Source organism: Condylura cristata, unplaced genomic scaffold (assembly GCF_000260355.1).
Source record: "Condylura cristata isolate star-nosed mole 26May11 unplaced genomic scaffold, ConCri1.0 scaffold00014, whole genome shotgun sequence".
NCBI lineage: Eukaryota > Metazoa > Chordata > Mammalia > Eulipotyphla > Talpidae > Condylura > Condylura cristata.
The window spans coordinates 37,725,527-37,740,679 of record NW_004567115.1 but is presented as its reverse complement, the minus strand read 5'-3'; the positions used below and the strand labels follow the sequence as shown (position 1 = coordinate 37,740,679).

General features: G+C 39.6%; 1 protein-coding gene across 1 annotated transcript in view; it reads right to left on the bottom strand.

The window, feature by feature from the left end:
* The window catches only part of FAT1 (FAT atypical cadherin 1), a 114,932-nt gene that overhangs the window by 45,639 nt on the left and 54,140 nt on the right, over positions 1-15,153 (bottom strand). The gene's annotated exons all lie outside the window — the stretch shown is intronic.

Sequence of the window (15,153 nt, the reverse complement as noted above, 5' to 3'; positions counted from 1 at the left end):
CTAAAATACAAAGAGCTGTATACATTCACAACATTCCACTGAAATGTCACAGTGCTGCCCGGGCCATTCCCAGGCAGAGGCTGTGTGCGCCCATCCCACTGGGGAGAGGGGGTGTGGGTGGTACAGCACCCCATGTAACAAGGGGAAAATGAGCACACTCTGTGGAATTTTCATACAAAATGAACCTGAAGAGCAAACAAAATTTCTAACAAAGGAGAAAAATACCAGGAAAGCTGTGGATGTGCTTATAGCTTTACCTTATAGCAATTAGTCACACCAGGAGCTTAATATAATAGAAATGCCTTCCAGACATCTTGCACTCTAGATACACCAATTTTGCTGCAAAATTCATCTTGCAACTCGCCATTCCACCTTTCCACCTTTGTAATTCTGTACATCTCGGTGCTGCTAATCACCACCACCTGCCCCTTCCCCCAAACACCTACTTATAAAATGAATCCAAAGTGTGTGTCCATCTATAGCACAGCCATTTCCTTCATTTTGAACAACTGTGCTCATTTATAGTATTGTTACTAAAATCCTAGGATTCACACTTAATACAAACAGTGCAACACGCAGAATTGGGGAGAAAGCTTTAAGATGATCAAGTTCAATTGCTATCAAGCCTGAGCTTAAGAAAAGAGAAGGTAAATTACTGCACGATCACCACTAAGTCATTATCAAAGGCAGGATTAGAACTTAGTTTTCGTGAGGCCCAGGTGAGAGGTTTCTTAGTTTTCTTCTGCCCCTTCACACCACACGGCACTACCTAATTTACTGCATTCTGGCATTTCAACTCTCCGTAAACTCTGAACTGTGACTTAACATTAAGGGAAAAAAACTAGTGATAATTAATCATTACCTATTTAATAGATCAGAAAAGCAAGTTAGAAAATAAAGGAGTAGATGAAAGGCGAAAAATGCCTATGTAAGTACTGCCTCTTGCAACTGTTTTATCCTTTTCTGCAGAGTATCATAAAGTTAAAAATGGAAATGCGAATAACTTCTTTTCCTTGGCCTAAAAAATATCCCGTTCTGTACATCAAGACTACTACAGATACCAGATACAGGACCTTCTCACCAAATTTAGCAATCACAAATTCACCCCACAAGTGTATATATAATTAAAAGCCTAACTTTCCTACTGATCATTATTAAAGCAAAATTAAATTACTCAAATCCTTTCAATGCCACTTTGTACATTAAAAAATATTCATTAAAAAATGAAAATATTAGATTGACTATAATGCTTTAAATAAAATTTGACTTTGACATTTATCATGTAATCAATACCGTAACCCTACTCCAAACTTCTTGAAGTTCAAGAGGTCAATGGATGTCACAAGGTAGCCAGCACATGAAGGTGAGAGTACAAGGACTCGTGGGGTGAGGTAATGGGGCTCATCTACGGAGCTGGGGCTGAATGTAAGACAGAGTCATCCAGCCATCTTGGGCAGCGCGTTCTGAATGTACAGATGGTTAAACAGACATGACCTTATTCGGAGTAAAAAGATTGCATCTAGATAACTGGGTAAGAAAATTATGGAATATATACTCAATGGAATATATACTCAGCTATTAATAAAAGTGAAACAACGTCTTTTGGGATAGAATAGATGGATCCTGAGGTGATTAGGGTAAGTAAAATAAGTCAGATGGCTACAGCATGCTTTCACTTATTTGCAGAATATTAATAACCAAAGAAAAACTAGCAATACACAACAATAATAGTTCTCAGGCTCTGTGAAAAATACACTGGCTTTTTCAGAGGGGTGAGAGAAGGGCCCTCACCGGGGTCGGATTCTGGAGCCGGTGAAGGAAAGCACAGCCTGTGTGTTTGTGGAGGGGGAGCTGTGCTCCCACAGGATGCTCACCGGGGCAAGCCAGTGACACTGGTGAAAGCAAAAGGCACCTTGTTTTCTCAAGATCAAGGGTGAAAGCTAGAAAGTGAATACTATATTCAAGAACACTACAGTAGTCAGACTAGGATACATACAAGAGCAAGGGGAAAAAACAAAAGCTTTGATGAGGACTCTATTCCAAGAACATCTGAACTGAGTCAGATGAAGAGACACATGCAATTGAGTAATTTCTGCCATTCCAGCATGCACCAAGCCCGGGCAGGCCAGGACTGTTCAGCAGAATCCTAAACCAACTTATGGCTGCATGTGTTAAGATGGCTTGCTGCAAAGACAAAAGCTAACTGATATGTCACACGATCTCATTTCTATATGCCAAGGTATAATGCTGAGCTTTCAATATATTATCGCATTTAATCTACACGAATGCACAATTTAATGGCTCTACCATTCGAAATAAATACTTGTATAGGCTGAGAGTAAGCTGCTTACTCGAGGTTGTTAGTAAGGAGTTGAGCTGAGTGTTCAACAGGTCTGGAGTCTCAGAGCCTAAGTACACAGTAAGGATGAGAGGGGCCAGGGAGGCTAAAGGCCTCAGTTCTGCACAAGATGGGTTGAAACAGCACAAGAGATACAACTAGATGGCAGCTAGAGAAGGGAGCGGCAAACAGAATTTCTGAATAGAGTGAAGACTAGAACTACAATAAGACAAGTACTTGTGATGTGTAATAGAAATTTTTCCAGGAACCAAAACTGTAGAGGAAAAGACCCTAAGTTTGGAGGAGAACTACATGTGACAATGTGTTCACCTGACTGAGTAGGTAATTTACTTTGAACCATTTTCTAGTTATTTGGACTTGAGAAGAAGCAAGAAGGGGAAAAGACCCAGGAAGGGGAAGAGTTTGATCATCTATTCCATACTTGCCATTACTTCACTTACTTTCCCCTGATCTCTGTAACTACTAAGGCTTTTTAATTCTTCTGCTTCTGTTGCAATCATGTGTGACCTACAGCAGCATGTTCTAGAAATGCACTGCCCAAGTGAAGATGGAGCTGCCGTAGTTCCCACTGTTCAATGGGTTAGCATCCAACAGATGTAAAAGCAGCAAAAGAATTAAAAAGCCAGTGTCCTTTTAAAAGAAGAGATTGGAAACAGAGACAGAAAAGAATGCCATGTGAAGACGGAGGTGGACACTGGCAAACTCAAAGCTGCCAGAAGCCAAGAAATGCTGAGAGCAGCCAGAGCCTGAAAGGAAAGAAGGAGTCGAAGACTTGGAGGGAGTGTGACCTTTGACGGCTCTTCATTTCAGACTCCTGGTCTCCAGGACTGCGAGAAAAAAATGTCTGTTGTTTTAAGTCACCTGAATTTACAGCAACTTGCTACAGTAGCCTTAGAAAAATCAATGCACTTTTTGATTTAGACATCAAGACAAATAAAAAAAAAAAAAGGTAAGGATGGCAAACAATTCCATGATCCAAAATTAACCACGTTATTTTCTGTATTTTTTTATATTCACTAGAAATGTTTTATGATTTGATAGGTTACTGTTCTAGACACAGGACAATTAAAAAAAGCAGAGGCATTTGAAAAATGCAAAAAATGTCTCAGGCCCAAAGAGATTTTTGATAGTAAAGTGACAAATGCTTCAAATAATACAAGTTACTTGCATGGTTTTTCCCTCAAAAGGAAGGGGGAAAACAGGAGGCTGAACATCTCTGCCTGAGAAGCACAACTGAACTGACTCTTAAGTTTATTTTTTAATTAACACATAAAATATGCCACAAATTATAATCAGTTATTCCTTTAAAAATGTTCTTTCTCACATTCTTCCCCATAACAGGAAAATGAAATAAAATAACACCCAAATATTTCATAACCCTATTTATTAACAATAAATATAAATGCTAACTTAGCTTTTAAAGCACAAAGTTCAATAAGAAAGTTGTTTCAACTAAGGACCAAGATAGGAAAAGACCCTTTCATTTTGAAAACTTTTTTTTTAAAGTTTATTTATGGAGGAGCATGGGTCTCTAGGTTCAATGACAGCAATCATTTTTTTTCCCCCAAAAGTAATTCACCCTATTTTCTGTAGTCAGAAAAATGTGCCTGTGTTTATCTTCCATTTCCCGGACTGTCCATTCTGCTTTAGTTAAAGTGACCTCTGTCTTACATATAAGCAGGAGAAAAACAGTAAGATGCTAATTACAGAGAAAATTTACATAAACTCTACAAAATAAATGCAGAAAATATGAGAGGCGAGAAGTCACATGAAAGTGTTTTAGAACTTTAAGAACTGTAGTATGAAACTCTTGGCTCCTTCATTTTTGTCATTTCAAAGGTGCTCCACTGAAATAGAGCCTTAGAGTTTGGGAAGCATCAAAGACTACAGGGGCGATTAAAATGTATAGGAAACATGGGCCTCCCTGCTGTGGTTTAACAACAGGTTAAAGCACAGCAACAAGAAGCTATGGCAGCCACAGCAGCCCAAGCTCCACCGCCAGGGAGCAGGCCCCAGGGCCTAGCAGACCTCTCCTGTCTCTCCCGCTGCTGCCCTCAGCAGTGTCCTTAGTTATCTGCCTGCGGTGCTCCCCACTCTGTCTCTGGTGAACCTCTCACTCCCCACACCTTTGAACCCCAGTTCTTGTATGCATGAATAAATAAATCTTAAAAAAAAAATGTATGGAAAACAGTGGAGGCAGCTGGAAGGTTTTCTTATTTTTTAAATGAAGCTGTAAAGGAAGCAAGAAGCACAGTGAGAAGGAGGCAGGACACAGTTCTGAATGCCAGGCAGCACGACTGTGGTTCTGTGGACACTTTTCCAGGGGACATTCTAGACGCTACCTGTCCCCAATGCATCTTAATAAAGTGAGCATGTCCTCAGAGTAAGGTGTTTTACTGCAACTGAGAACAATGAGAGCTGAAGCCCAGAGACTGTCGGGTGGGGAGGTGGGGGGCACCGGAGGCAGGAGGGGAGGACAGAAATGAGCCCAAGGAGGGTTTTCCTGTGCAAACTTTAAAACAATTTTTATTTTTTGAGTTAGCATTCATGTGCAACACTGTATGTGACTGAGGAGGAGGCTCGCACCTCGCGGGAGGTGGCTCTGCACCCACCACCAGGCGCCCACACACCTGGCACGGTCCACCGGACCCCGCTCCACTCTGGTGTATCAACTGTGCAGTCACATGTATGGGGTTTGCGTTTGGTGTGGTTTGATCTGGCCCTTTGTTTTGTTTCTGTTTATCGAACCTTTAACACTCCTTTTCCACTAGCAGAATTGTAATCTCATGAATCTCACTGATTTTTAAAAATCTTAAGTCAGCTGGAAAACAAATATTAAGCGGCAACCACACTCTCAGTATGATGTTTGGCTCTGTGGCAGATACAACACACGAAGATGAGGTGGTTCTGACCCTCAAGGACCCAAGCCAGACTGGGCCCCCCAAACAGGCAAAATGAGCCCCCCGCACTGAAAAAGGCACTGTAAAGACAGACAGAGAGGCTGAGCATCGCTACTCCTCACCCCCACGCTAAAAATACAGGCTGCTTTCTAGGCCGAGAGTGAGTGCTCAACTTTTCCTCTAGTTACCACTCAACCAACATCCATCCCCTCAGAGCTTTAGACTATGAGCTCAGAGGCACGCTGTGGAAATGCGCTCTTTATTTAGGGGTGCTCTAAGCCTGCCTCTCACGCCCGCCTGTCTAGGGCTCCTCTGGCAGCTGCAGTCACACGAGCAGCCATTGTTTGTCACTGCAGTCCTGGTGCCGGCAGGATCAGGCCTGGAGCCAGAAACAGAATTCTATTCATAGACTGTCAAGGGTGGAAAGGAGCTAAAACTTTCTTAATTCCAACTTTCAGAATTCTACCAAAAATCAATCAATCAAATGAAATGACAAGCCTAAAGTCACACAGTCACAGAGCATGAGCAGGAATTTGCATCCTGAAATCTCCAGCCTTCCTTTCTGATTTTAATTCTTTCTTACCAGCTGTCTCTTGAAACTGAGAGTTATTAAAAACATAAATGTAAGGGCAAAAGCCACATCGAATTTACTGGGAATTGCCTTCGCATCTCTGTATCAACTATAGCAGAGACAGAGAAGGGAAGAAACCCAACCCATTATAAAGCGTACATGAGGACACAAAAAAACCTAATCTCATTTAGGCAGTAAAGACAAAATCATAAATCTAATTTTAGCAAGCAGTTCTCAGCAACATATTAAAAAAGAAAACCCCTTGACAGAATTATTCTAAGGATGCAAGACTAAAAGATTTCAGGAAAAGCATATTGTTATTTCACCATGTACAGAAAAGGCAAGAAGAAAATTTGACTTCTTTAAGAATAGTATACAAATAAAAAATAAGCAAGAAGCAGAAGAAAAATCTATATATTTCTCCTCAAATATTTTCAAACCTTGGTAAAAATACTACAAATAGGTAAACTTTTTTCTCACTGAATTCCTGTCATTGTAAAGTGACTGGCCCTTCATTTCCTTCCTTTACAGCTATCAAATGTTACCGGAAACCCTTGGAAGTTGTTTGCAGCTGTAACTATTTCCTATTGCACTTTGTACAGTCTCCGTTCTAGCCACAATAAAAAAAAATTACTTTGATTAAGGAAAAAAAAAAAAACCAAAAAACTGTTGTGATATGGTATCTGGACAAGAATACCACAATGGGTGAGTACCCAATGCACCTACTTTTTAACAATCAGCATTTTATGACTTTGCCATGCTTTAGGGATGACTACATACAAACCACAAGTCACGTCTGTACGTCTTTGTATGTATGTAGGTATATGTATATATGTAAAAATATCTCCAAATTTATATGTAATCAATAATAATCCTTAACTGAACATAACTTTACTAAATATTCATGTAGTCAAATGAAGAAAAACAGGCCACTGTATAAAGTTATCCTCTAATGCATAAGTTATACTTTAGTAACCTAAGTATGAATCTCTCAATCCAGCATGAGGAAATGAAAAGAAAGCAGAGGAAATGGTACAGATTTGAGCATAGAGCCAACTGTGTGAGCTAAAATTTCAAGTGCTGAAATATTTTTAAACAGGAAACACCAGCACACAGAAGTGTGATCTCAAAATTTGGGGAATATTATATCGAGACATACTCATTTCTCAAACTAGGAGAACCTAATAGTCTAGTACCACCAACTCTTACCTGCGATTTTAACCTTGACAACTAATACTCCAACCACTTTCTTTAAAAACAGGTTATAAACCTGGAGAAGCAACACCTCGCTCATTTTTTCTAAGTATCCACTGCTTGAACAAGGTGGGGGGAGCGGAGACTTCCATTTTTATCCCAGGAATATCTATCCTCTCAGGAACAAAATCAACAGTTTTAACTAGCCCAACTAGTAAATGCACGTCAGGCATCACGAACTTAATACCAACCTGTTTTTATGTTACAAGCTTACATTCTTAAACTGAAAAAAAAAAAAAAATCAAAAGAAAAATATATTTTGACACATGAAGAGTATATGAAATTCAAATTTCAGAGTCCATAAATAAAGTTTTGTTGGAACACAGCCAGGCTTGTTCATTTCCATATTGTCCTCAGCTGCTTTCGGTCTACAGAAACAGAAATGAGTCGCTCTGACAGAGACCTTATGGCTTGCAAAGCCTAAAATACTTTCTATCTTGTCTCTTACAGAAAAGTTCTATGATCCTTGTAATATACTTTTTAAAAAGTAAGTTTAAACATTTAGTGTTATTTAGAAACTTCATGGCTTTTGGTTTGAAGAGATCATGTAAATAAGACAAGCCTAGCGGCTTCCCTGGTGGCAAAGGGCTGCTAAAGTCTCTGCACTATCAAGCTAGCGCCAGCCACTGCAGCAAAAGTTTGGTCCCCGGCCAGGGAGGTGATAACATGGCACACCAGACCTCTCCTGCCTCGCCCACTGCTCCCCTCAACAGAGTTTTTCAGTGGATCTACCTGTTCTGCTCAATCACTCTGTCTCTGGTAAATCCTCTCACCTAATACCTCTGGCCTATATCCCAGTTCTTATATATATAAATAAATAAAAAATAGATCTTAAAAAAAAAAAAGATCAGCCAAAAAAGCAACCACTAATGATTTCTTAATACAAAAAAAAAAAAAAAAAAAAAGAACTCCTTAAAACAAAAACACAGTGGAGATACAGAAAAAGTGGCTCCAAAGCCACACTGACATCCCAACCCCAGAAGCAGAGTGAAGGTGGCAGCATGGAGAGCAGCCGTGATATTCACCTTCCTTGCTGGAGCCCCCTGGGTGGCCTTAACCTTTCAGAGGCCATAAAATTAGTTTTAAAATGGGAAAAGTACCAATGGAGAAGAAAGCAGACTCTTGGTATCTGTACTCTCTACCCATCTCAGAGTTCTTGCTTAGAGAACAATATACAGTGTGCAATGCACATGAAACCATGCTAGTGACTTCCCAGGGACTAGTGAGGAGAGTTGTATTCTGGACTGATCTAAAAGTGAGGTCAAGAGAGGGCAGGATAGACAGATGAGTTGCATAAAAAAGATCAAAGAACAAGACAAAAGAGAGCAAAAGAAAGACTTTGGTTTGCTGGCTTCTCTTTGGCTATTTCCTTCAAACTCAACTTTCAAAGGTAACAGGCACGAGATATCCTAGTGGAAATAAGTCTAAAGAGAGAAAACCAGAGGGACTTCAAAGACTCAAACAGTGCAATAGGCTCCAATCCAGTAAAGACAAGAGATTTGGAGTAACAATCGCCTCGCAGAAGTGCATGAAATTTTAGCTCTACAGAAAGGATAAAAGGGTTTTGAAATCTCCAGTGGATAGGAACAGACTCAAGCGCCCAAACCTATGCAAGATGTACATGCAGACACACAGACACCTATCACACACACACAGCCTCAAGCGAGATGTCCTCCCATTTTTATTTAACACTCATTTCTGTTGATTTTGGTTTCAACCACAAAATAGAACATTTTCAGTACATTTGTTCTCCAAAAGGAAGACATCCGATGATGAGAAGATGTAAAAAGTAACACATTGACTAGACAGTGTAAAGTCAGCGAAGTGAGCAGAGAAAAGAGTGAACAGATAATTCCTGTAATAATGTGGCAAATCCTTCGTTAATTGTAAGGAAGTCATTTTCTGAAAGGCAGCATCCATTACTATTAATGAGAAAAGAAGCATGTCACTACGTCATCTGCGTAAAAAGATGAGAAAAAAATTAACATGCACGCATACAACTAGGCTGTAGAGGCAGGAGTGAAAGAAACTGCTGACGTTAGTTTCGAATTCCTCTAAAAATGATGCTTTTCTGGCTCTGGCCTCTGGGTGGCCTGAACCTCTCTGAGGTCATATAACTATGTGTGAAATAGGAAAAAAACAAAGAGACAGCAGCTAACAGTCACTGTGAAAGTCCACCCATCTCACAGTTCTATTATTATTCAGGTAGAGAGGTCAGCTGCCCATGCAAAGCGGGCTTGTTACACTCCACAGTGGGAAGCAAACTACGCCGGGCCATGCAGGCGGCGCAGGTCAGCGTGGAGCAGAAGGCAGGGCCAGTGTCCACAGACCAGGCAAAACAGCTCATGCAGGCTGCGGGCGGCTAGTCTGGATCAGGTCACAGGCTCTGAGCTCACAGGTGACCCTAGCATTCAGGTTCCTCGGGGGCCCAGGCAGAGAGGCCTGACAAAGGAGCTGGTGTAAGTGTAGGCTCTGGATTAGCTAGTGAGCGTATGAAAGCTGGCCTGCTTGCTATCACTGAGACTGGCAAGCTCTGCGAGGGAAGCGTCTGCCCAGTGCAGATACCAGAGTATCAAGAACATGGAAATGAAGACAGTTAATGTGTAAGAATGAGAACTGAATGTCTGGAGAACACTACAGGGCTGAAAATTTTCCATGGGTATCTTTTTGTACCTTTTGAGTTTTGGGCTGAGTACATTACTTATTTACAACAAGTACACACACACACATACCCCTATCTTTCAGGTTTGATGAGCAGCATATTCTGATAATGAATGGCATTTTGAAGAAGGAGGGCTAGCAGAACTTATAAATCACCACTCTGGTTGTTAGCTGCAGTAATGGACAGAGGACTCTGCAGATGAAAATGTACAGTGGCCTATGGTCCCCCACACTTGAGAAACATACTCCAGATATTGTTCAGTTTCTGTTAAAAATCAATCTAGAATTTCAATCTTTACTCCTTGGAAAATCTTAAATAGAAAATTTATAACACTTATTAAATGAGGTTCCCCTTCTGGCAGTGCTAAAATTAAAAGGTTTTAAAATGTAAACACTTTTAAAAAATAAAAAGCAACAGTTGAGAGTCCACTTCTCACCAGGGACTCAGGTTTGCCCTTCAATAAAAAAAACAAAAAGACAATATATGATGGACTTTATGTGTCAAAGATCCCTGAGGCAAAGATCCCTGAGAAATAGAGAACAAATGTGTGAGACCCAGCTTAATGCTTTGAGACAATTTCCAATTAGTCTCCCCTAGCTAAAACGCAGGAGAAACAGAACTTACTCTTAACAAAGACTCGTACTCAAATGTGCACAGTGGCTTTATCGGTAACACCCCAAAAGTGATGAGAACACAACTGCCCATCAGCAGGTTACTGAGAGCCGACACCTGAGACTGCACACTACTGCGTGTGATGGATCCACACAGGGGACGTCATTACACAGAGGAAGGACGACTGGGTCGCTACCACACGCATGGTATCAAATTAAATACGCTAAGTGCAAGTTCTACACCTCAAAAGAAGTATAGAGATGAGTCATCTATCTAAAATTCTAAGTAACACAAACAAGTAGAGACTGACAGGAAGCAGGTCAGTGGATGTCTGAGGATGGGGACAGAGAAGAGAGGGCAGGAGGGAACTCAAAAAGCACAGCAAGTGTGAGAACAAGGGGCATACCCACTGCTAGCTCCTGGAGATGGCTGCCCACGGTACAGCTACCCAGGACTTAACTGAAGTATGTGCAATTCAATTTACCTCAATGAAGCTTTTTTTTTTTTTTTTAAATAAAGAGCAATACTTTCTTTGTGTCCAAAACTTGGAAAATACCCAACCGACGAGAGAATATGGCCTGATTTTCTAAAACCCACACATGCCTAAAAAGTAACACTTAAAATTACTGGTCACTTATAAACTCCCTATCACTCCTCAGAAGTTGAAATTTACAACATTGATTACAAAGATACTTTGCTAGGGTGGTTTCAGATTTTCGAGGTTACTGGTAGATAAGAGACCTGGGAGGCTCACACTGCTCCCTACTGTCTGCGACTCCCCTTCTTCTCTGTCCTTGACAAAGCACAAACGAAGCTGTGACGTGTTTGCTTGCAGGAGCTGGGGGCAGTCAAGGTTCCTACAGTGTGACATTCTAGGGCTTGTCTCCCTCCTGCCTTGAGCAACTAACTGCACATGTCAAAAGAAGCAAATGTCCCCTAACTGATACCAGTATTAGCAAGCCAACAACAACAAAAGACAAAAATTTATGGTGCCCACGGAGGTATGTGGGTCAGAAAAAGAAAATGGATCACAATCCTCTTGCTTGTACATTTTGAAAAAGAACACACCCCATCATCCTACTTACAAATAATATAAATAATAACTATCTGAGGTGCGGCCAGTTCTGGCACCATAGCCAAGCACAAAACAGACCGAAAGGTAAAAAAAACATTCAAACTTGTTATTTAGAATCCCAAATTCAGAATATAAAATCAGACCCAAGAACATTCTTTGGTTGTTTTTTAAAAAACACTTTGTCATAATATGAACAAAAGGAGAAAAAGGTACTATGGAGATGTTGCTCTCCTGTCTAAAATGAGGTAATTTATATCATATAAGTGTATACAAAATGTTCTAAGGGGTTACATGTAGACTTCAATAAAAGACCACTGTTTGTTAAAATAAAAAAGAAAATATTTCCCTTTAACAATTATTCTGGTGTTTAAGATTCTCCACTACCAAGCCTTACCTTTTTCTTCTACATTTACTTAACTTTATCTCCTGGCTGCTACCCCCTCACCACTCCTTTAAATCATGCTCCACCATGACAAACATCCCCTACTTCTCCAGCTATCTTCAGCATCATTTTACCAAGGGGCCCCGTCGTCCCAATTATACCCTGCACAGCAGTCTGCTTCTCAAGTGCTTATGAGAGCCAAGGGCACACGATGTCATACCGGCCTGGTTCTCCTGCTAGTTCCCTGATGCAGACTACAGACTTGCAAAGCATCTCTTAATGTGCAGGACACAGAGCAATTTAGTAAATACTTGATGCATCAACAATGATCTGAGTGGCAATGAAATTAGGCTTTTTCTAGTCTGCTGGACATTTTGAAAATCACCCGGGTCTCATTTATCTTTACCACTACCAAGCAAGTAGACTCATTTATTTCCTCAAATGTGTTTATTCAAAGAAGATACACACATTTATCTTGATCTTAATATATAGTTTAACATATACAAGTAGACGTGACTGTGAATCCTTCCTGTGAATGAGTCTTAGTGCTCTGGACTGAACAGGCATGCAAAAAATCTTCTCTACACTAATCACAAAGTGCAAGGAACACCAGGGTCCCAGAAGTAAAGCGTCATGATAGCCCAGATTTCCTTGTTTCCATCTCAGTGATTTTCTCACTCAGCCATTAATTATTAAGTAACATGATTTAGGGTCTCCAGGTGGTGTTATGCATCAGTAAATCACAGGAACTTTCTTTCATCAGCTTCTATGGTCTGGTCCCCAATATTACTGACCTCCTATTATAAGTTCGATGGCTTTTGAGAAGATATATACTTTGGACCCGGGATCATACCCAAATTTTCTGATGAATTGAGGGAATAAAGCTACCAACAGAGTTTGTGAAGCTATATTAGCTATATAAAGAATACACACACACACACACACACACACACGTTCTTTAAAATAATGTTTCATGCTAAACATCTGGTCATTTCTTGATCTTTAGACTTCAGATGTCTTGTGAAATGAGGGGAACTTGTAAGGAACAAGACTGTTGAAAAATATATTTCCCAACAAATACTCCTGAATACCAAAGCTATTCTCCACTACTATCTGCTTTCAACTCATTAAAAAAAAAAAAAAAAAGCCTTTTTGTAATCTTAATCACTTTTCTCCTGCTGCCCTGTCCGCTGGGTGCATGAGCTTGCACCCCGGTGTTTGGGAGTAATCTCTAGGAAGAGGAGATGTATCTCTGACAATAAGAAGCCTTGCAGACATATTGCCCTGAGAAGTCAGACAGATGTAAAAAAAGAGCTTGGCAATGTCCTATTCACACTTCTACAAGACATAACACCACAGCAGTAATATCACCATTCCAGAGCCCTAAGGATGACCAAGGCTTCAAAGAGTCCCTCCACAGCTCCGGCTGATAGAATTTCCTTATTTCTTTATTCTATTTTCAGTTATGTATGTCCAGGGACATAGTATTTATTCAGACATTCAAAAGAATGCTCACTGCTTGCTTGCCTGCTCTTCACAGAAGGCTTATTATTAACCTAATCTAAAAGATAACAGAAAATGAACACATTTTAGAGTCTACTTCAAACAATTTTATAATGGGGTAAGTTATGTTCTTGAAGTATCCTCAAGGTCTGTGATCCCTTTGCTCCCTTGCTCTCAGACAGATAGCTTTATGACTCCAAAATTTCCTGAAATTTTTATAAACTTCTAATCTTCATTTATATTTGATGTGTCTAATTTTTTTTAGCTTTGTTCTCTTTTATTTCAAAAAAAAAGAGGCTGAACTGAAGTTATCGCTTGTTCAGTAAAAATAGTATCCAATTGCACTGCTTAAACAAGTGTTTTATTCACTTAAAGATGATAACTCAAATCTTCTTGTTCCTGTATAATCTAGTAATTCTAGCCCTTTTCTTGGGTTCAGACTCCTGTACCCCAGGAGTCTTGAGTTTTCCAGAAGAAAAAATTCTAGATCCCGGTTCTCTCCAGGTAACTAAATTATTAAGATTCAAAATCATTCATAATCAGTTACTGGTTTTCTAAAAATCCAAACTCCATTCCTATTCCCATTCAGAGGGATATATCAGAATTTGGCCAAAGAGCTAAAACACAATTATTTCAAAGCAAAAGTAAACACTATCAATTCAAAACAAATCTTGAGCTTATGTTCACTTTCAACAATCTGGACAATCTGTGTGAACAGCTGAAATACTGACAAGAGTTTTAAAAGCTAACAATTTACCATACAAAAGACAAGTGTCATATTCACACATGGATCACCAGCAGGTATCTTGCTACAGCACTGAGAGGCAAGACACTGCAGTGAAGCATTGTGCAACCCAAAGAGCTTCCTTTGCAGTAAGAATGAACCAAAACGGTTGTAATAAAAAAACTGGCAAGGAGGTTGATAGTGTCTCTTTATTTTGGAGTTCTGTTAACATTTCCTTGACATATCAAACCGAAAACCCAGGTCAGCTTCATTAAAATAAGAAAAGACATTATAAGCAAAACCATGGTACAATTTAAATTATGCTAACGCTCCTTCTTCAGAATTCACTATTGTATTCTGAAAGGTGCTGAATCGCCAAAATATCTGGTGTCAGAGGCCAGATCTGTTCAATGAAACCTTTACTTCCAACTAAACTGTCCTCTCAACGTAGGGGGTCTTTCTTGTTCTAAAAGCAGGACACGTGTTGCTCCATGTGATGTTTTCCTTGTGTCAGTGATAGTTAACTTCTTCCTACACAAATGTTAGCTACTTTTAGCTTCTTTTTAATGGAATTGTGTCAAAGAGGACACCAAGAACTAAGAACATAGATGCATTGTGAAATGTAAAAGAACAAACATTAGAAGTTTGTAAGAACATTGAAAAAAGATTTTAGTCAAAGAGCTATCTTCTTAGAAGTAGGACGTCAGCACTGAGATGAAAAGACAGGAGAACTTAAGTTCTCAGTTTAAGAAAGTAACTGCTTCCAGTATGAGAACTTTGAATCTGATTTCTTACTGTCTACAGAGAAAAGGTGTCCTTTTCTTAAACACACATGGGAAAATTCTTAAACAATATTAAAAAGTAAACACCCAACACTGCGACTTAAAAACTCTTGATACATATAAAAAGCAAAGTTAAGACTTAACTCAGGATACTTGACAAGCGACAGAATTTGCACTAAGTTTAAGTTTTAATGTTGATTTGGAGCGATTATGGAAATATTTGCTTTTTTAATCTGAAAGTGAAATTCTAATAATGAGAAAAATTATGAAATAACTTCCTAAAAACAAATTCAAAGGAAAAATACATGGATTGAAACTTCACCTGGGAA